The 22,980-nt window shown below is 45.2% G+C and overlaps 2 long non-coding RNA genes across 2 annotated transcripts in view; one reads left to right on the top strand and one right to left on the bottom strand.

The window, feature by feature from the left end:
* Positions 1 to 22,617, bottom strand: part of LOC310657777 — a 254,852-nt gene extending 232,235 nt beyond the window's left edge. The window contains exon 1 of the long non-coding RNA XR_014501927.1: positions 22,275 to 22,617. This is a non-coding gene — a long non-coding RNA (uncharacterized lncRNA). The remainder of the gene's footprint in view (positions 1 to 22,274) is intronic.
* Positions 602 to 3,815, top strand: LOC310657803. Its single transcript, XR_014501952.1, has 3 exons — positions 602 to 684; positions 1,565 to 1,783; positions 3,701 to 3,815. It is a non-coding gene; the product is annotated as an uncharacterized lncRNA (long non-coding RNA).
* Positions 22,618 to 22,980: the final 363 nt, after the last annotated feature.

Raw genomic sequence — 22,980 nt, 5'->3', positions numbered from 1 at the left:
CTAAACATCAGGAAGAACTTTCCGAAAGCGCTGCTTGGCTGTGGAGGTTTTTAATCAGAGGCTGAGTGGCCATCTGTCATGGATACTTTAGCTGAGATTCGTGCATTGAAGGGGTTGGATTAGATGACCCTCGGGCTCCCTTCCAACTCTACAATTCTGTGATTCTATGAATCTCTCATACAGTGGAACCTCGGGTTAAGAACTTAATTCGTTCTGGAGGTCCGTTCTTAACCTAAAACTGTTCTTAACCTGAACCACCACTTTAGCTAATAAGGCCTCCCACTGCCGCCACATGATTTCTGTTCTCATCCTGAAGCAAAGTTCTTAACCCAAGGTACTATTTCTGGGTTAGCAGAGTCTGTAACCTGAAGCGTCTGTAACCCGAAGTACCACTGTATTTGTGCAGGCAACCCTGGGCTTGATTTTATGCCCTGCATTTGAGAGTGGAGATTTGGGGTGTAAATATTCCGCTTTTTCTTCAAAGCAAAATAAAAATAAAAATGACATGACACAACCACAACAACAAGTCATGTGTGAGGAAGAGGTGGAGGTTCCAGAACACTACTATGTTTTTTAAAAGAAAGAAAGAAAGAAAGAAAGAACTCATCAGTGGGAAAAAGGCAACCCTAGGATGATTTATCAGCAAAGAATAACCAATGGTGACAACAGTGTTGGCAGAAAAGGGTCCGTTTCAAGAATCTTTGCCGCATCAAGTTTGTATTTACTCATTCTGGTAATATGATGATTTAATTAGTTGGTGCCTATCTGAGGTTAAATGAATCGTTATTTTGTAAGCATTCTGTTTCACCTGGTATTTAATTTAACCAGAAAGTGGTGCGGGTTTTCACTGAACATTCATCTCCTAGATTTAAACAAAGGAGACAGTTCAGGCTAGTTATTAAAGGAGAAAGAATGAGAAAATGCCATAAACAGCTTTGTTCTGGGGAGAGGCTGGGTGGGGGAAAGAAAAAGCCCAAGGCTGGAAATGGCTAGCATATAACTATAATATATTTTCTGCTGCTTGATTTCCACCTTATATATATTTATTCCATGCCAGCCATTCTTAAATGCTTATGTAATTGTTTACATAACACTGGCTCATTAAATAAAAAGAGAAATTCTGGAGAAATTTGCCCTACTCTTCAGATAGACAATTTGGCACATACACACTGATTTGGCCCTACAAAATAGTCTGAGTTTATGGGACTGCTGCATTGATGAAGGTCTGTTCATGGTGATTGACATTCAGCATCATTATAAACGTACTAAATTCTGGGACGTTCCAGTGAAGCTGATTGTTGGAAGGTTTTGCCGAAATAGGCAAAGGAAATATGTACTTCTTCCTGAAGCGCACAGTTGAAATGTAATGTAACCACACAAGGTGTAAACCTCTGAGGATGGTAGAACTACCAAGAGACTGCTCCACACCCTGCTGATCTCAACATGTAAGAGGGTCTTTCAGCTATTCAGGGCCATTTCGGTCTTTAAACACTAACGTAAACTCTCTGGTAATAATGTGGGAACAAAGAGCATACTCCAGCTATGTACATGCTCCTCCCAGCAGGGTAGGAGCACAACCCCATCCAGAAGAGACCAGCTCCTCATTTCATGCGTCCAGGAACCTGGAACACATAATGCCTCCGTCTTTGAAGGGTTCAGCTTCAATTTATTGGCTCACATCCAGCTTATCACCGCTTCCAAGTGCAGGTCTAACACCTGAAGACCTCTTCTGATTCCGATGGAACAGAGAGACGTAGCTGGGCATCATCCATAGAATCTGCAGGTGTTCAGTTAATATAAAATGGGAGTTGGGTGGGTAGTGCGTTTTTGCGGAGGGAAGGAGAAGAAGAAGAGTTTGAATTTGATATCCCGCTTTATCACTACCCGAAGGAGTCTCAAAGTGGCTAACAATCTCCTTTCCCTTCCTCCCCCACAACAAACACTCTATGAGGTGAGTGGGGCTGAGAGGCTTCAGAGAAGTGTGACTAGCCCAAGGTCACCCAGCAGCTGCATGTGGAGGAGCGGAGACGCGAACCCGGTTCACCAGATTACGAGTCTACCGCTCTTAACCACTACACCACACTGGCTTGAATGACTTCTGTTGTAGTCAAAGTAGGAGCATTCCCTGTAGGGCAGGGGTCGGCAAGGTTTATCTCGCCTGGGCAATTGCACGAGCACACAAGCGCCCGCAATTTCCGGTGTCTGCGCATGCACAGAAGAGATTTCTGGCGCCACAGAAGTGAGTCCCCGTGCCACACTGCGCTGGTTTAGTGCAGCGAGTGGGGACCTGCCAAGTGGGTGGCTCGGTTCGGGGCGGCTCGGGGGCCAGTTAAATGACCCCTGTGGGCTGCTTGTAGCCCATGGGCCTTAGGTTGCCTACCCCTGCTGTAGGGAGAGATGTGGGCTGTAATGAACTAATGCATTAACAATAAGCTGCTTTGAGAACATCGTAGGGCAAATGGGTGGGGGGTGGGAGAGAAGAGATTAAAGAAAACAATGTTTTACACTAGAGATGCTGCAGATGCACAAGTCACCAAGATTTCACATGAATCACTAGTGTTTCCTTTTCCCTTCACGTGTTTCAGATCCAAATCAAGCTGTAAATCTCTTGGCAAGCCAGTGAAGCAGACTTTCGGCTAGCATTGCGCCTCCAATAGCTCAGAGACTAGATTCCTGTGCAAATCTTATCTTTTTAAAAAAGTTTTTTTATTGAATTTTACAATTTAATCAGCTTAATCCATCAACATAAATCACATAAGAAAGTATGCATGCATCCCCTTCCCCCCTCCCCCTCGCCCCACCCATAGACTTCCCTCAACTTCCCCCTTCCGGTTCTTTCTAATATTTTCTCATTCCGCATATTCTAATCTAATCTTAAAATCATTCCTCTTTACCTAAAAACTCTATTTTCTTCCAAAATCTGTTATCTCAAACTGTTTAAATCCCATATTCTACTTGTTTGTTTCCACATCATTTTTCAACATCTACCATGTTCTATTTTGTTAATTGTAAGTGTTTGCTCAAAACCTGCTAGTGAGTCTAGTTCTTTACAATATTTCTGTATATATATAAAATAACTACATTCCAAACTTTTAAAAAAGTCTTTGTTGTCCTCTTTTAATCTTGCCGTAAGTTCCGCCATCTCTGCATATTCCATCAAATTGAGTTGCCAGTGGTCTTTCGCTGGCATCTTGTCATCCTTCCAGCCTTGGGCTAAAAGGATCCTAGCAGCCGCTGTAGCATACATAAATAAATTCTTGAGCGCAAATCTTATCAATCCCACCATAAGTGCAGATGAGCTGGGGATCAGCAAGGGTTAACCTTCTATGGAGACTGGATGTGCTGTCTGCATCTAAAGGAGCCTTATTTATACAGGTGCATCTCAAAGTCACACAAGTACCGTCCATGCTTACCAGATGTGGTATATTCCCACTGAGATCTGCTGTGTGCATTTCTGCTTTGGGCATTATACAGAAAGCAGAAAAACGGGAAGAGCTTCTCATATCACAGAATGCTCCTGTAGCTTCCAAAGCTGCCAAGGCAAAGCTATTCCTCATGGGCAGCTTCAGATAGCGTGCTTGTTTCTTTAAGAGGTTTTCCTCAAGAGTTGGGCCAGCAACCTCCCTTCCTCTTCCTGTAAATGGAGATTTGATTGTCATGGCAGAACCAAGCTCCACTCTCCCTGCTCTACTTGTTTCAGAGGAACGAGAAGGCTCAAGCTTGGAATAACAGAAATTTGAGAATGATATGATCAAGGTGACATCGAATGTCAAAATGGAGCACGAAGTAAAACGGTATCAACCAAAGGGAATTAAATCAGGTAGAAAGGTATGTATCAAAAATTATGAGCTTACATCAAGCCTGTTAATGCTACATTTGCTAATGAACATCTCCTTAATATCTATTGTGCAGTTATAGAATTTGTCATCATTTCCAACAAGATACTTATTAGACCTGGCATGTCCCATTTTATTTTGCAAATCTGTTTTGAATTGGCTCAATTAAAATTGTTATATATTTTTGATCCTCCGGAGGTGCCATCTGTTTCGTGGTACTAGGGGGTCCTGAAAAAACTGTTGTCAATTTTGTTCTGCAATAATTATTCAATTGTAATGAAAGGTTTTGGGTGCAATCCAAAGAAAATTAGGTGGACCTAATCAATGGGACTTATTCTATTTATTCATTTGAAATATTCATTAAACGTCCTTCACCAAAGATTCCAGATGCTTCACTGCGTCCTTAAGTCCTTAAGTTGTGTGGATTTCGGCAGAGGTACCCAAGGTCACCCAATCAAGCTGAATGGTGGGACATTCAAGCAGACAGAAGAACGTACTATTTCACACACCACGTAGTTAAAATATGGGGTGGGGTTAGTAAGGTTAGGTCAGGCTTAGACAATCTGTACATTGCTTTCCATTAAAAAAAAGTCAGAAAATGATTCACAACCAAACTTTGAAAATGCAATTAAAAAAACTCAGAATACCATTGTAAACAGAGATGAATAGGACAATATCACAACCCAAATGGCTGGCAAAGCACGAACATTTTTGCCTGGCACTGAAATGATACAGTTGGCATCAAGCGATGCTTCCACAAGAGGCAGTAAGGCCACGAAGGTGGAATGCCTATTTAAAAGGGACTGAGAAATGTCATACAGAATGAGAATATCCACGGCTACTTAGGCATGATGGTTATCTTCTTCTTCTTCTTTGGTAATTCCTTGCAGCCGAATAAGATTGTCTTCCATGAACATGGTTTTAACAGTGAGTCTGTCAGTGATTTTGGAGGCCAATTCTGGATCCACACGTCCTTACACAGTGGAGATATAGGTTTCTGGGAGGAGGTTGATCATGGTGAGGGCTTGCCAGGCGTGACTTCCTCTTAGCGCGTTTCTCCCTTATGTCCTGAGTTCAAGTGTCTTCAAAGCCCATCACACCTTTGGTAAAGGCTATTCTCCAACTGGAGCTCTCGCAGGCCAGTGTTTCCCAGTTGTCAGTGTTTAGACTACTTTTTTTTTTAAGATTTGCCCTGAGAGAGTCATTAAACTTCTTTTGTTGACCACCAACATTACGCTTTCCATTTTTAAGTTCAGAATAGAGTAGTTATACATTACCTCCAACACTGGTGGCAAGATGCCTCTGAAAGCCAGTTGCTGGGGTCATAAGCATTTATTGTGCTCCTGCCCTGCTTGTGGGCTTCTATAAGTATCTTGTTGGCCACTGTGGGAACAGAATTCTGGACTTGATAGGCCTTTAGTCTATCAGGGTTCTTGTGTTTTCATGCAATGCAATGTCTTGAAGAACTTTAGTTTCCACTTTGCACTGAGTACCATTTTCAAGTTTCAAGAGACCTTGTTTTTGCATGAAATGCAAGTTATGCTACTGGTCTTTGTTTCTTTTAAAGTCCTGCATACACACACAGCCACTTGTAAGAGCTTTTTTGGAACCATGAAGGACCATTTTTAAGGCTCCAGGGAGTTCTTCTGTCTATGAGCTCATTGAGCCAACTTCAGGAAAGCTCTTAACGAAACAAGGTGGACCCTGGTAACATTCCTGTCCAGGATTCAACCCACATAGACTGGGGTAGTGCAGTATGTGTGTGTGTAATAACCTCCAACATCCCACTGATCAGAACTGGGACATTTGTTTGTTAGTCTCTGGTGGGAGCCAACTGACTTGGCCAAGACCAAAAAATTAGTGTCCTTTGGTCCAGCACTCTATGTAGCTTTGTTGTTCTGAAGACCTGGCCGAGATGTAGCCCCAATGTGGCCTGTGGGGCCTGGTTGACATTCCAGGTCCTGCTCTATAAATTTCCAGCTCTCACTTCTAAAAGCCAACAGGAGGCTCCCCACTTCAGGCAGCTGTCCTCCTCAAATTCGTGGAGAGGAACGAGAGGGATGAATGGAGAGCAGAGCAAACCTGTAGCCTCTCTCCCCATGTTTACACCTGATGTGAATGTCTGGAATGGACTTTGGCCACAGTAACATTGCAAGCCTTATTTATTCCACAATCACAAAAAGTCACAGTTTATATAAATAAGTACAGTAATAAAAACATCATACAGTCAAACATGGATTGACTGTAAAAAAAAAATGAGAGGCACAAATACAAGATGGGTGACACCTGGCTTGAGAGCAGTACATGTGAAAAGGATCTAGGAGTCTTGGTTGACCACAAACTTGACATGAGCCAACAGTGTGACGCGGCAGCTAAAAAAGCCAATGCAATTCTGGGGCTGCATCAATAGGAGTACAGCATCTAGATCAAGAGAAGTAATAGTGCCACTGTATTCTGCTCTGGTCAGACCTCACCTGGAGTACTGTGTCCAGTTCTGGGCACCACAGTTCAAGAAGGACACTGACAAACTGGAATGTGTCCAGAGGAGGGCAACCAAAATGGTCAAAGGCCTGGAAACGATGCCTTATGAAGAACGGCTGGGGGAGCTGGGCATGTTTAGCCTGGAGAAGAGGAGGTTAAGGGGTGATATGATAGCCATGTTCAAATATATAAAAGGATGTCATATAGAGGAGGGAGAAAGGTTGTTTTCTGCTGCTCCAGAGAAGTGGACATGGAGCAATGGATCCAAACTACAAGAAAGAAGATTCCACCTAAACATTAGGAAGAACTTCCTGACAGTAAGAGCTGTTTGACAGTGGAATTTGCTGCCAAGGAGTGTGGTGGAGTCTCCTTCCTTGGAGGTCTTTAAGCAGAGGCTTGACAACCATATGTCAGGAGTGCTCTGATGGTGTTTCCTGCTTGGCAGGGGGTTGGACTCGATGGCCCTTCTGGTCTATTCCAACTCTATGATTCTATGATGGATTTTCAAATGCAATCCATTCTGGAAGCCCGTTCAGCTTCTGAAATGTTCGAAAACCGAGGCACAGCTTCCGATTGGCTGCAGGAGCTTCCTGTACTCAAGCGGAAGCTGTGTTGGACATTCGGCTTCCGAAAAACGTTCAAAAACCGAAACACTTACTTCCGGGTTTTCGGCATTTGGGAGCCGAAATGTTCAAAAATGGAGGCGTTTGGGAACCGAGGTTTGACTGTACAGTGTATCAGGTCAAATCAGCTCTTTATCTTTCCCTCTATTTAGACCATCAAATCTAAATCAGTCAAGTCATGTATCCATACAAATCCTCTTACAAAGTCAAAGCAAATAACAATAATCTATGTAAGTAGCACTTACATAGTAAGTACCCATGGTCGTCTGTAATTGTTTGAAGTCCACACCAAGCTGCTCAAGAAAACAGGTCTGTACTATGTAGTTCTCAATTCAAGAAGGATAAACTGGATGAGTTTAAGACTGTCATCCTATGAACAAGGAAGAAAGTCTCATTGTGCTCAGCAGAATTTACTTCCAAGTAAACATGTATTGTACTTCATGTCTATTAAAATCTGTAGGTTTGAGGCAGGAATGAGAGAGATAGACAGACAGATAGTTTTTCTATCTGTCCATCTCTTAATGAGAAAGTACTTAATTTGCACTTTTCAGACCAGTTCACAAACAAAAAAAATGCAATTATCATTCCTGTTTCTCCGAATTTTGTGATAACCAATGTGTACAAAAATGAGTCCATTAGTGTGCATAAAAATGCATGTAACAGTGAAAGCATTTTTTTTTTTAAAAAAGACAGGAAAGTTGGGAACTAGGAAATTAGGGATCTGGGCTGCAAAAATGTGTGTGTTAATCAAACCTCATACTGTAATGCATATGTCTGGAGAAATTTGCACTGTAAGTAAGTAATTTTATTGCGGTCAATCAGAAATTTGCACTGAAATGGTGATGAATTTTCATGAGGAACTTCCGTTAAAAAGGCAAACTGATGTGGAAATGTGGAGCTTTGAATTTAGGATCGGAAAAATTAGAAACTAGAAAAATTAGAATTAAAAAATGACAGGTTCATCCACCCTTAGTTTAAGCATGTCATGCTTCTGGATTTAACACAATGTTAAATGCTGCTTTTTCTGCAGACAATTTAGACTTGCCAAGCATTCCGGCAGTTTAAGCATATACAGCACACAGCTACATGGCCTCCACTTGGGCATGAGTCCAGGAATAAGTGTGAGAATCCAATGACAGGTACAGCAGCAGCGAGAACGGTCTCAGCGCAAGTTATTTTCGTATGGGGACAAAATTATTCTGTTTGCGACGGCATCACAGCTTCCTCTCACTTTCCTTATTTAGGAGGCAGGGACCAAAGAAGCACACCACGAGCTGGCTCACATTCCGGCGTGCAGAAAATTAATTTTCCTTCCAGTGAAATGAAACAACGGGACGAGAAGGTCATGAACGTTTGCTATTTAAGCTCAGGGTAGCAGCTGCAGCAGCTACTCTGTGGTGCTAAAGGCAGATGACTGGAGAAGCCGGGAATTAAGGGGAAAGATCCTTAGGCACGCTTCTTTCCGACGGATTGTGGGTGGACGTTTAAACAATAAATAAATTTGCTGCTGACTCAGAATTTGGCAATTCTTGCAAAATGCAAGCATTTGGCCAGGAGTCACAGATGTAAAATACTGATCCTTCCTTCCTTCCTTCCTTCCTTCCTTCCTTCCTCCCTCCCTCCCTCCCTCCCTCCCTCCCTCCCTCCCGTGGTGGCTGCTGCCAACTGAGACTGGGAGCTGGATGAAACAACAGGTTAAGACAGAGCCAATGACAGGTGGAAACATCTCCCCCCACATTCAGTTCTGCAAAGTCAACACTGAGACTAACGTGGAGAAAGCTGTCAGACTGGACTAGTTGGAAGTAAGAAGGGTGGTGGGTGGGTGAGGTCAGACTGAGGAGGCTTGGATAGGATGTCATGCAACTTAATGGAGCAGCCTTTCTTATGGTTCAGAGATCCATAGCTATATGTATATAACTATGCACACAGAGAGGGACGCGGGTGGCGCTGGTTAAACCACAGAGCCTAGGACTTGCCAATCAGAAGGTCAGCAGTTCGAATCCCCGTGACGGGGTGAGCTCCCGTTGCTCAGTCCCTGCTCCTGCCAACCTGGGAGTTTGAAAGCACCTCAAGGTGCAAGTAGATAAATAGGTACCGCTCCGGCAGGAAGGCAAATGGCGTTTCCATGCACTGCTCTGGTTTGCCAGAAGTGGCATAGTCATGTTGGCCACATGACCCAGAAGCTGTACGCCGGCTCCCTCGGCCAATAAAACAAGATGAGCGCCGCAACTCCAGAGTCAGCCACGACGTGACCTAATGGTCAGGGGTCCCTTTACATTTATGCACACAAAGAGAGCAGAGGAGGGAGGGAGATATATTTCAGAATTCCTGCCCCCACCCAATCCGTTTAAAACCAGTCACATCTCAGGCCTCGTTTATCAATAATGTGGTAAAGCTCTGTCTAGACTGTACCACTTCAGGCTGCAGGTGAAATGCTTCTTTCGTACAAAAAAGGGGAGTGAGCTTTTCACACAGAAAACTAGCAGGTTTTGGAGAATGCTGGATTAAAACTTTATCTCTGATATGCCCGTTTTCTATGTGCAAGGATTCCCATGCATACTCTGAAATGGTACAATCAGGACACTGGTTAACCACCTCAATGAGAATTAATACTTGGATGCAAGCGGAGCATGGAGTTGCCCAATCAAAATTCAGTTTGAATAAGTTATTGAAGCATGCACACATTTCTCTGGTTTATGGTGGCCCCATTATGCTGGTGCTCATCAACCAGAGGTGAGCTATCTAAAAGTTTGAGCAGGTAACCAAAAGGCCAGGTCTTCTCCAGTGTGGCATAGAAATTCAAAGAGGAATGATAAATTACTGAGAATTGTGCCTTTGTTGGTTTTAGAATTTCAAGCTTTTCAAGAGGAACCAGCCTTGTCAAGGAGAAAGGGTATGTGATGGACCTTAAGAACATAAGAACAGCCTCCTGTCAGGGGTCCCATCTAGTCTAGCATCCTGTACTCACAGAGGCCAACAAGATGTCTTTGGAGAAACCAGCAAGCAAGACAAGAAGGTAAAGACATCAGCACTTTACCCTCCTGTGTCTTCCAGAAACTGGCTTTCAGATGCACACTGCTTCCAGCATTAGATAAGGAACTTACAGGTTGAGTAGCCATTGATAGCCTTTATCCTCTATGAATTTGTCAAGTCCTCTTCTAAAGCCGTCCAGTTTGATGGCTATCACTGCCTCTTTGGGGAACTAATTTCATAGCTCCCAAGAAGAAGTACTTTATATTGTCTATCCTGATTCTCTCAACATTCTGCTTCGTTAGACGTTCTAATGCAGAGTTTCCCAAACTTGGGTCTCCAACTGTTGATGGACTACAACTCCCATCATCCCTAGCTAGCAGGACTGGTGGTCAGGAACGATGGGAACTGTAGTCCAATGACAGCTGGAGACCCAAGTTTGGGAAACCCTCTTCTAGCGCTACGAGAGAGGAAGAAAAGCTTTTCTTTGTCCACTTCTGCCATACCATATACAATTCCATCACTGTCTTTAAGATAATTTGAGAGCACACTTTTGACCATAGTAGGTGGGCTTTGGTGAAACTGAAGTCATGGAAATTGGAGGCATTTTGCACAGAATTTCTGGATCCACTAATTTATTAGTAGGAGAGCATCGTCTTACTGATCAAATTAAGTACACCAGTCAACACAACTGCATAAGGAGAATGAACTGAATTGCAGCGCTAAGGGGCTTTTCGGTTTCCTTGTTAGAATGGAGAGGCTGGGCTCTGCTAATGTAATGGTTGATCTGATTTTATTTGATTAGGCAAATTATGAAACAACTGTGTGAAATTCATTATTGTACTAATGTGATCTCGGAAATTGGAGTCTTATTACAGCTATGGCCTTGATGCGTTTTATCGTTACCCTGAGCTTTGGAGCAATTTTTCAGAAAACAAATATGGGGGAACTCTAGTAAATACATAGTGTTACATAGCCCCAGTTCCCCAAGCGCTGAGAAGATCCAAGGCCAGAGCGACAGGGTCCCGTTTCCTTTTCAATTAGAGTTCACCGGAGACAAATGCTGCTTTTGTGTACACACAGAGAATGGCAGCCGGGGAAGCGCCAGCTATTCAGATTAACTGGATGCCCACGTGATATCCAGGAAAATGATCTATATATTCTGACTTACATCTGAATCGGATTTGGGAGTTGTTGCATTCATCTTGCTGCTAAGACTTTGGTCTGGTGGGGTGGCAAATTTGGGCTGCACCACTTCAGACTGCAGGTCAGGGGCTCACAGGGTAGAAGGCTCCCCCATGCTCTGAAACACAGTGTACATTTAATAAAGAAACATATGTGGCAGAAGACTAGGTTAGCTTCCTTCTCCCTGATGTGCAACTTCTGTGTTAGAAACACCCTGTCTTGGAAGAGGGTTAGGCTTGCCACCTTTGTTCTGGCAAAATACAGTGGTGCCCCGCAAGACGAATGCCTCGCAAGACGGAAAACCCGCTAGACGAAAGGGTTTTCCGTTTTGGAGGTGCTTCGCAGGACGAATTTCTCTATGGGCTTGCTTCACAAGATGAAAATGTCTTGCGATTCCTGGGGGGGGGGTTCGCTCCCCACCCCCTTTTTCTAAGGCACTAAGCTGCTAATAGCCTTTTAGCAGCTAATCCGCTAATCCCTTAAGCCTTTAATAGCCGCTAATAGCCGCTAAACCGCTAATAGCGCTAATCTGCTAATCCGCTAATGGGCTTGCTTTGCAAGACGAAAAAACCGCTAGACGAAGAGACTCACGGAACGGATTCTTTTCGTCTTGCGAGGCACCACTGGACAGGGCCAAGTAGGACCAATTCAACCAGCTAGCCCTGAGGATCATCTAATTGATTTTTGATTTTATTGTTATTCATGTTTTTATACCGTATTTTATGCTGCTTTTATAATTAAGTGTTTTAAATTTGTTGTTAGCTACCCTGAGCCTGGTTTTTGAACCGGAAAGGGCGGGGTATAAATAAATTATTATTATTATTATTATTATTATTATTATTATTATTATTATTATTATTATGTGGGGCAGGGTGGTTGGCGGACGGTTGTTATTATTTTTTCATCTGGTGCTGAAGTGACTTCAAAGCAATCCATTACAATCTATTTCAGCATTCACAAGCAAATACACACAAATTTGTAAATTTCTCTTTGCTTGGCTATCCACAGCTTACGGGTCAGCAAACTTTTTCAGCAGGGGGCCGGTCCACTGTCCCTCAGACCTTGTGGGGGGCCAGACTATATTTTGGAAAAACAATAATGAACGAATTCCTATGCCCCACAAATAACCCAGAGATGCATTTTAAATAGAAGGACAGATTCTACTCATGTAAAAACACGCTGATTCCTGGACCATCCGCGGGCCAGATTTAGAAGGCCATTGGGCCGGATCCGGCCCCCGGGCCTTAGTTTACCTACCCATGGCTTAAATACATGACCTTTCACACATCCTTTCAAACACATGCATTTGGAGGGGATCCCTTACTTGGCAGAGAGAGACAGAGAGAGACACAACTTGAAATACAGGACAAAACTGTATCAATACAATAAGTAGCATTTCACATTGAAATGTGGGACAATTCTGTATTGTACAGGACAGGTGGCAACCCTAAACAGGGCTTGTGTGTGTTGATGTGCCCTCACCAGCAGTCCACCACCTTCCTAAGAACTGGGCCTTTGAGACAACAACTTGTAGTCCATGTACTGTGAACCTCACAACTTGGATTGCTGCAATACGCTCTTTGCAGAGCTGGCCCTGGACCCGGTCAGGAAACTCCAGCTGGGGCAGAATGCAGCAGCTAGACAGCTGATGGGGACAGAGGGCAGCCCTGCAAAGAGCGTATTGCAGTAATCCAAGTTGAGAGGTTCACAGTACATGGACTACAAGTTGTTGTCTTAAAGGCCTTGCTGAAACATCTGCACTGGCTGCCTAGAAACTGACAGGCCAGGTTCAAGGTTCTTGTGTCGATGCACAAAGCCATGGACAACTTGTGTCCAGGATGTCTTAAGGACCACCTGAGATCATCTGGAAGAGTGCTATTAGCTGTCCCCTGTTTTACAGAGGCCTGACAGACCACAATCAGAAGTCGAGCACTTTAGCATTGCCAGAACTATGCTGCGGGAACTGTTTTTTTCCAGCCGCAGTTCAGCAGGCATGCTCCCTTTGAACTTCCAGGCGTCTCTTGGAGACATCTCAATGCCGCTGTTTTAAATGTTCTTGAGTAACCAGTCACTTTGTTCTGTATCGCTTGAAAAGATTTATGATGTTCCTGTACACGAGGGATATCCAACTCCCAAGAGACTGCAATCTACTCACAGGGTTAAAAACTGGCAGTGATCTACCAGTGATCTACTGCAGATGTCCAGTGATCTACTGGTAGATCACAATCAACCTGTTGGACATGCCTGCTGTACACCACCCTGATGTTTTTGTGAAAGGGCGCTATATAGCAATATATTAAATTAATTAATAAATGAACGTGAGGGATAGCTGGAGGCATGTGTGTGTGTGTGTGTGTGCGTGCATGTATCTTATCTTCTGGTTCACATCTGCTCTACGTTTAACAGAGCATAGCTGAGCCAACTGCACAGACATATCTAGGATCTCTCCTTCTTTCTACCCTCCAAAAAGTATTTTTAAAAAATCCTGTCGTCCCTTCAGGTTTGAAGAGGAAGATGAGAAAGGTGGGTTCGCAGGCCTTTCCATCATAGTAAGGAGGAGGGAAGAAAGCACAGCAATAAGAGGAAGGCAGGCAGGCTGTGGTCAGCTCCTCCCAAAATACTTCCTTGAAAGACTGATGTAAGTTAACGCCGACTGTGTGTGATTCCCTCGCTTAAAATATATTTTAATTTTGCTCCTATCAATCTCTATTTTCTTTCACCATATCCGTGAAATATAACGCGGAAGATGAAAGCAATAAAAATAATTCACCTGGGTTGTAAGTGAGTGAAAGTAAAATGACAAGAGTAATATATAAGCATTTTAATAAAGAGCAGGGTGACAAGAAAGGAAAGCATCCCTTCCCTGATTGATTTATATAACTACCTTCATTACAGGAAGCTAACGACAATGGCACACACACCTTCTCGCCAAGGAGCGCTGTGGGAAGGTGGTGTATCTTTCAATGGGACTATAACAAATGAGTCAGGCTGCTTTGCTATAAAACTAATCTGTGCTCTCCGCATATGAGCCACCTCCCTCTGCGCAAGATAAAAAAGCCAATGTTCGAGGAGGTCCATTTTTCACACTTCACTTGCTTCTTACTTTTGGGTGGAGTTTTCTTACTTTGTTAGGGGGCTGCCGGTGAATCTCAGGGAAGCAAAGGGAGTCCCTGGCTGTGATTTACCCTATAAAAACCCAAACTGGATGGGGATCCAGATAGCTGGAGGCCTACCTGAATGAACCAATCAGTTGCACTCATCTTTGAGATGGAGTAACAAAGGTCCGTATAGTTAAAGCTATGGTTTTCCCAGTAGTGATGTATGGAAGTGAGAGCTGGACCATAAAGAAGGCTGATCGCCGAAGAAATGATGCTTTTGAATTATGGTGCTGGAGGAAACTCTTGAGAGTCCCATGGACTGCAAGAAGATCAAACACATCCATTCTTAAGGAAATCAGCCCTGAGTGCTCACTGGAAGGACAGATTGTGAAGCTGAGGCTCCAATACTTTGGCCACCTCATGAGAAGAGAAGACTCCCTGGAAAAGACCCTGATGTTGGGAAAGATGGAGGGCACAAGGAGAAGGGGACGACAGAGGACGAGATGGTTGGACAGTGTTCTCGAAGCTACCAGCATGAGTTTGACCAAACTGCGGGAGGCAGTGGAAGACAGGAGTGCCTGGCGTGCTCTGGTCCACGGAGTCACGAAGAGTTGGACATGCCAAAACGACTATACGACTAAACAACGGCTGCCAACTTGGATGTTTTTATCAAGGGAGGATGCAAATTCATGGAGGGTGCCTATTAGTTGCGACGACTGCGTCCTTTCTCCAGTATCAGAGCAGTATGGGAAATGCATCTGAAAATGTATTTCGAGAAGTTAGTGGTCTCTGACACAGAGCCCTTCCTGCCTCTTCTTCCCCCTCCCTCGCTCGTTAAGTATTTTTGATGGTGTGAGAGCAGTCTTTAATGTTCTGAGAACGTTGGGAAGAGGTGAAGCCCCCCACACAGCTGCCTTCATCAGTTTGGGAGGAGAGTGCTAGGTACCTTCTTTCTGTCAGGAGTTCAGCCTACACTCGAGTAGGACCCTGGTAGAGACACATGCCCTCCTGGTCGATCGTTTGGAAGCTTCAAAAGCTTTCTTCAGCCTGAACATCACAGTGACCGATGCCAACCGACACCGGCACACTTAGGGATCCGCAGAGTGTTCACAGTTTGCGTAACAGACCTCAGCAACTCAGCACTTTGGCTAATCTACTTTATTTACATATAAACACACGCGGAGCACTGCAACATGGCTCCCTCTCTCTCTAGCATCAGACAGCAAAGAGAAAAAGAAAAAAGGACAATAATCCCATGACTGCAATCATGGAGCAGGAATTCTAACACTTTCATGTTGGACATTGTTTTGAGAAGCATTGTTTTGAGAAGTGAGGCATTGGGAGGGGGTGGCTGATGGATGATCTTCACGTAGCCAGTCTGGCAAGCTGCACAGGTTATCTATAAAATTGGACAGTTTAGGCAGAGGGGTTTTTCTTTGAAGCTCGTGCATGAGCCACAGGGCCATGCAAACTGATTCTACCAGGGAGCAGTGGTGGAGCAAGCCAATTGGGCACCTGGGGCGGCGTGCGTGTCCTGCACCCAGGGGTGGGGTCAGCCGCCTGTGGGGGTGGGGCAGGACGCTCGGCAGAGCCTCTGAGGAGTTTGCCTGCCTCCTCCCACTCAGCTACCCTACAGCTGAGAGGGAGGCAGTAGGAGAACTGTTTGGGGCAGCTCGGAGTCTGCGGGCGCCCAAGCCACTGTGTCACACCCAGGAGAGACACGTGGTTTGGGCACGCTGCAGACCCCGTGGTGAGTGCCGCCCAGCATTTTGTCACCCCCCTCGGTGTTGACACCCGAGGCGAACCAGTCCCCCGCCCCCTCTTCCTCCGCCCCTGCTTGGGGGAGTCGCATCACCACTTCTGGAGGACTTCCAAGTGGCAGGTTGAAGTGCTTACTTGCTGTTTTAGAATAAAATCTTTAATCTTCTCACTCACTTGTGTATTGGCAAGACAGGGCTTTCCATGGGCATGTGGTTGGCCACCATGAGAACAGGATAGTGGACTAGTTGGTCTTGAGTGATCCAGTTGGGATCCTCTTAGGAGGCCCTCTTCCATATTCCAACACCAAGGCAGGTGTGGTTGGTGCGGATGCGAGACAGGACCTTTTCGGTGGCTGCACCTGCTTATGTTGCAGGTTAGCCTGGCTTCTCCTCTGTTGTCCTTTAGGCATGTAAGCAAGACATTTTGGCTCCACCAAAATTTTAACGCATTTTATTACTATTATTATTGATAAATTAAATTTGTATGCTGCCCTTCAGCCGAAGATCTTGGAGCGGTTCGTGGCATAAAAATACAGAATAAAACCACAAAGTATATCATAAGAACAAGAACAAAACCAAAGCAAATCAATACCACCATCCCCAATTTTAATTTTATCTAGTTTCAGTTTTATTGTTTTGGGGGGGCCAGGGCTTTGGCTGTTTTGAAAAAAGAAATGTCTTTCTGTCTCCCCCCCTTTTGTAAAATGCCTTAGGGGCTTTCTTTGGAGCAGAAAGGCAGTTTTATGAATATCAAAAAGCATATTTTCATATCACGCAGCTGCAATGAAATTGCAATGTGGTGTGTTCTGCCGAAGCCTTAGACCATGGGCAGCCAATATGGTTGGTGGACTCCAACTCCCATCAGCCCCATCCAGCATTGGCAATGTTCAGAGATGGTGGGAAGTGTAGTCACACAGGTTCCCCTTCTCTTTCCCAGCTAGAGGGTAGCTTCTGTGTGGCAGTGCTTTTCCTAACAGTTTTGCTCGAAGGCTGGTGGAGGAGTTGAAAAGTTCAGCAGTTCCTTGCCGTCCACTGTTCTTATTTTAAGTGAGCGATGACAAGGTAATATTCACACCTCCTAATCTCTCCCTGGCTCATTCCCCTGCTTATTGGATGGCTCAGCAGTGTAGGCATGTCAAATATCTCTTGGCCGTCCTCTCCCGGCTTGCCCTGCCCTCCAGAACTTGCCATTCCAACTTGTTTTGCTGGTCTCCAGTGTTGGACGCCTGCCCGTTGGAAGGGCAGCACCTGGTGTGCTAATGAGAAAATGCAACACGGGACCCCTGATCAGGTTCCCGTTCACTTCCTCTTCTGCCACGGAGACGCCTCTCCCCCCCCCCATCATTTCCTCGAAATGCACGACCCACTCGTAGCTGGCTGAGAGGAAAGCTTGTGATGGTGACAAGCATTTTAGAAAGGGTGGTGGTGGCATTTTCTTTCCCCAATGCTCAGCATAGCTGGAAAGGTCACCACTCGCCACTTCACACTTCCTGTTCTCAGGACGGAGAGAGAAGCTCAGCTGCCAGCTGGAAGCACCCAACTGTCCCATCACTCTGCAAATATTTAGAGCCAGGTTCTGGGTCAGCAGTGCTGAGTCACCTTTCTTGTCCCCGCCGGTGGAGTTACAAGAAGGATGAATCAAGGGAGCTTCCTGATTCTGTTTCCAGGGGGGGGGGGGCAGTACTTTATTTCCAATGTTCAGTGCCACTACTTAGGTAACCAAATAAGGCAAAGTACACGTACAAAGCCCAGGACTTGCCGATCAGAAGGTTGGCGGTTCAAATCCCCGTGATGGGGTGAGCTCCCGTTCCTCGGTCCCTGCTTCTGCCAACCTAGCAGTTCAAAAGCACAAAGTGCAAGTAGATAAATAGATACCACTCCAACAGGAAGGTAAACGGCATTTTCGTGTGCTGCTCTGGTTTGCCAGAAGCGGCTTAGTCATACTGGCCACATGACCCGGAAGCTGTACGCCGGCTCCCTCGGCCAATAAAGCGAGATGAGTGCCGCAACCCCGGAGTTGGCCATGACTGGACCTAATGGTCAGGGGTCCCTTTACCTTTACCTTTACCTTTACATGTAGAAAAGGGAGGTATTGGCCTGGAGGAATCCCACAAATTGCAGACATATAATAAAATCTTTGTGCGGGACCCTAAAGGAGGGGGACCATGACAGCACTCGATGAGGATGGAGCATGCTCAGTGGCTGTTGGGGGAAGAGAAATGGGAAACCAGAGAAGGAGGGGAGTTTTTTGGAATTCTGAACAGCAACACCCCACAGTTCTTAACACATACCACTTATTACTCCTATAATATCATACCCTCCAACATTCATCAGAAAATAGGGATGTAATGGTTCTAGGGGTTGCTCGTGCGTAAGCTTGTCCCAACGTCTGGCTGGGTTGCCTGAGTGAACCTTTCCTGTCCGGACAGCCATTCGCCTGTGGCTGTCTCAATCGCTGGCAGAATCCGTCAGTGGGCGTTTCTTAAACTTCTTCCAGCAAAGAAGTTCTTTGACGCCCAGTCTCCGCCTACTCTCTCTGCGCGAAAGCCTTCTGCGCAAGGAGGGCGTGGGCAGCGGAGGACCCCTTCTCTCCCCGCTGGTCCCCGGCAAGGAGTCATGGGATCACCTCGCCTATTCCCCCATCTCCTCCCCCCTTCTCCACTGGAGCTACGCTAATTCTCTCCCCCAGAAGATGGGCTGCCCCTCACACTCCCGGGACGCTCTCTGGGATCCCTTTGGAGCTTGCTCTCTCCCTCGGACACTGATGGCAGTTCCCTGACAAGGGACATTCTAGAAGACCGGGTGTAGCACAGGGAGAAAATGAAAATGAAATTTTTATTTATACTCCACCCATCTGGCTGGGCTTCCCCAGCCACTCTGGGCAGCTTCCAAAAAAATATTAAAATACTGTAATACATCAGACATTAAAAGCTTCCCTAAACAGGGCTGCCTTCAGAAGTCTTCTAAAAGTCAGAAAGTTGCTTATTTCCTTGACATCTGATGGGAGGGCATTCCACAGGGTGGGCACCACTACTGAGAAGGCCCTTTGCCTGGTTCCCTATAACTTGGCTTCTCACAGTGAGGGAACTGCCAGAAGGCCTTCGGTGCTGGACCTCAGTGTCTGGGCAGAAACCCTGGAGAGGAAGGGACTTAGATGGCCGTGATAAAGCAGGGACCTTCATTCTTAGCAACTGATCCATGTGGAGAAGACCTACCGGAGATGAGTAGCTGTGCTTATTTGGCCTGACATTCCCATGTCGATTGTGTTTTTGCCGATAAAGGGTTAACTCCAACTTGCACAGTGTGATTTACTGCTGGCTCACTCCTAACAAAAATTTACATTTGTTGCTCTGTTCACTTTTACCTTTGCCCCCCCCTCCACCATTGGCATGTGGCCCCTGAGCAGGTTGCCTAGAAGCCAGTGTGGCCCTTGGTCTGAAAACAGTTCCCCACCCTTGAGCGATAGCCTTCATGAGCCCTTTAAAAGTTCCCCTTTTCATTCTTGACTCTCTACGCTGAGATTCTGAGACAGCAAAAACAATTTATGGGACAACAGACAAAGAGCACACAATGGATTGCTCTGTGCCATCTGTAGTTGCCAGGAGGGTTCTTGACTCAAATGCTGAACAATAGGGGGAATGGGAGAAATCCGTTGGAATTCAGTCTGCTTTTAATATTGACTTCACCCTCTTCCAGTTTTGAAAGGGGGAAATCCCAGTTTATGCACAAAGGAACATTATTCATGGCTAAAGCATCAAGAAATGAAAAGCAGCTGGGCCGCAAGGAACTGCAGAAGGGCTGCCAGATGTAGACTTTGGCCCCATTTGCACTCTATCAGGCTTCCTCAACCTCGGCCCTCCAGATGTTTTTTGCCTACAACTCCCATGATCCCTAGCTAGCAGGACCAGTGGTCAGGGATGCTGGGAATTGTAGTCTCAAAACATCTGGAGGGCTGAGGTTGAGGAAGCCTGCACTGTATATTTAAAGTAGGACCATACCACTTTAAACAGCTGTGTCTCCCCCCCCTCTCTGCTGAGAGTTAGCAGATCCCTAGTCCCCTCAGAACAACTGTTCCTAGAATTCCCTGAGAAGAGGGATTGATTGTTAGCGACTGTGAGAACTGTAAGGGGAAGAGTATCTCCTAACAGCTCTCAGGACCCTCAACAAACTACAGTTCCCAGGATTCCTTGGGGGAAGCCTTGACTGTTTAAAGTGGTATGATGCTGCTGTGATAGTGCAATGGCAATATAAGCAATAGAATTCTGTTTAATGTTTTGACTTTATTTCTTATTTGTTTACAGGACTTCTATATCACTTCATCATTAAAACCTCTAAGTGGTTTACATAAACTATACGTTAACATTACCAATAAAATCAGACGTCAAAAACTTGTTAGCCTAAACCTTTTCTAAACAAAACCAGCAGTTTCAATAATATGCATTATTAAATAAAATGACATACAGTGGTACCTCGGGTTAAGAACTTAATTCGTTATGGAGGTCAGTTCTTAACCTGAGGCACCACTTTAGCTAATGGGGCCTCCTGCTGCCGCCACACCGCCGGAGCACAATTTCTGTTCTCATCCTGAAGCAAAGTTCTTAACCCAAGGTAATATTTCTGGGTTAGCGGAGTCTGTAACCTGAAGTGTATGTAATCCAAAGTACCACTGTATTGAAATATATTTTCAACATGCATGCCTGGGGAAACTGGTTAAACACTGAAAACGGTGCAGCAAAGGTGCCTGTCTAATATCAATGGACAGGGAGTTTCATACTACTACTACTACTACTACTACTACTACTACTACTAATTTTATTATTTATACCCCGCCCATCTGACTGAGCTTCCCCAGCCACTCTGGGTGGCTCCCATCATCATCATCATCATCATCATCATCAAAGCGATAACATTGATATTAAAAACTTCCCTAAATAGGGTTGTCTTCAGATGTATTCTAAAAGTCAAATCATTGTTTATTTCCTTGACATCTGATGGGAGGGCGTTCCACAGAGTGGGTGCCACTACAAGAAGTCTCTCTGCCTGGTTCCCTTTAGCTTCACTTCTTGCAGTGAGGGAACTGCCAGAAGGCCCTCGGTGCTGGACCTCAGTGTCCGGGCTGAACGATGGGGGTGGAGACACTCCTTCAGGTCAAAGTGCAATCACTGAAAGATTGATTTCTTATGATGGCGGAACAAAGGTAATGCAGCACTTGTAAAAGAGCCAGTTCCACAGACTGTAGTAGTCAAATGGGCATGCATGAGGCAAGGAGGTAAATTGGTCGTAATCTGTTAAGAGTTTTATATAGCAATGCGAACACCTTGAAATACTATTAATAATATTAGCAGGTTTTGTTCGAATGATATAGTTGTCCACAGATGGATTTTTAAACGCGACATGTTGAAATGTAAACATTTTGGGCACGCTCTTTTGTGCAAGCTACATAAAGCAAATGCTTGTGTGTGTGTGTGCGCGCACACACAATATTCTGTGTTTGCAAAAGGATGACGTCTCTCCCTGCCCTAAGAGTGTGCCAGATTACTCATAAACCTGGACCATATGCCACTGCAATTTGTTGATGGGCCCAAGCTGTTTTGGTAGCTATAAAATCCAAGGGGATTACAGAGGCTCGATCCATGCTGGAAATGGAACAATGGTGGTCGGGGCAGCTGTTTTTTCTCTCCCCTTCCTGCTTCTCAATTTAGGTCATCGTTCAACGAAGAGCCCAAACGCCGCGAACGAGAGCGACTGAAATACTTGCAACACACTGCGATAAGGCACTCTGCTTCTCTTGACCCTTCACGTCATGGGTCACTTGCATGGCAAAGTGCCCAGGCTGGGATGGACGAAGGACAAACTGTACATGCAGAAACATCTGAACTTCTGTTTGTCTGTTGGATCTGAAGATCCTGAAGTTGCTGGATCTTTACCCCTACAGCAAACTCTTATTCCGTTTGCCCTCTCTGCTTCTGTGCACCATTTTGCTTCTCACATGTTTCAGCTTGTTAGGAATGTGTTGATTTAAGCAGGGGTGATTTTGCTGCAAGGAATAAAATCCCCACACCAGAAGCCACCTGTATAGGTCATCATTGGTAGTTTCTTCCTAACATACTCAAGTTCATCAGGGATCCTGGGACACGATGGACCAGATGCAATGAAGTTGTCCTGCTAGTGGAAGCCAGCACAAGGCCTGCTAGAATGACGCTGAATTCTACCCTATGCCTCCAATTTTTCCTGCCTCAATTGAGTGAAGTGAGAGACATTACAAACTCAATTTCCCAGGCTCCTCAACAGTGATGGAGCCTTCTGAGAATTCAGGAAAACTTAAAAGGTAAAGGTAAAGGGACCCCTGACCATTAAGTCCAGTCGCAGATGACTCTGGGGTTGCGGCGCTCATCTCTCTTTATTGGCCGAGGGAGCCGGCGTACAGCTTCCGGGTCATGTGGCCAGCATGACTAAGCCGCTTCTGGAGAACCAGAGCAGCGCACGGAAACACTGTTTACCTTCCCTCCGGAGCGGTACCTATTTATCTACTTGCAATTTGACGTGCTTTCGAACTGCTAGGTTGGGAGGAGCAGGGACCGAGCAACGGGAGCTCACACCGTCATGGGGATTCGAACCACGACCTTCTGATCGGCAAGTCCTAGGCTCTGTGGTTTAACCCACAGCGCCATCCACGTCCTTCAGGAAAACTTAGACATAGCCATAATCTAGGGTTGTCATATTTATTTCGAAAAGGTGGGCCAAAGTTGTTGAGCTTTGCTGTTGTTGTTGTTTTGCAAAATCTTAAAAAAGAGGAGATTTGTGAGCTATTTTTAAGGAAATTCGCCAAAATCTAGACTTCCAACATGGATTCCATATGTCCGGACATTTAAGTGATTTTTGCCCAGACACTGCTTCTGACTGTGGTATTCCAGATGTATGGCAACCCTACCAGAATTGGGTGTCATATTCTAAATGGGGGGAATTCGGTTCCTGAACGTCATTTCCAAATATTGGCGCTGTCTTTAAAATCAACAGACAGATGTCT

The sequence above is a fragment of the Podarcis tiliguerta genome (genome assembly GCF_965153285.1).
Source record: "Podarcis tiliguerta genome assembly, chromosome: 9".
Classification (NCBI taxonomy): Eukaryota; Metazoa; Chordata; class Lepidosauria; order Squamata; family Lacertidae; genus Podarcis; species Podarcis tiliguerta.
The sequence above is the reverse complement of the archived record's forward strand: the minus strand, read 5'-3'. Positions and strand labels throughout refer to the sequence as shown.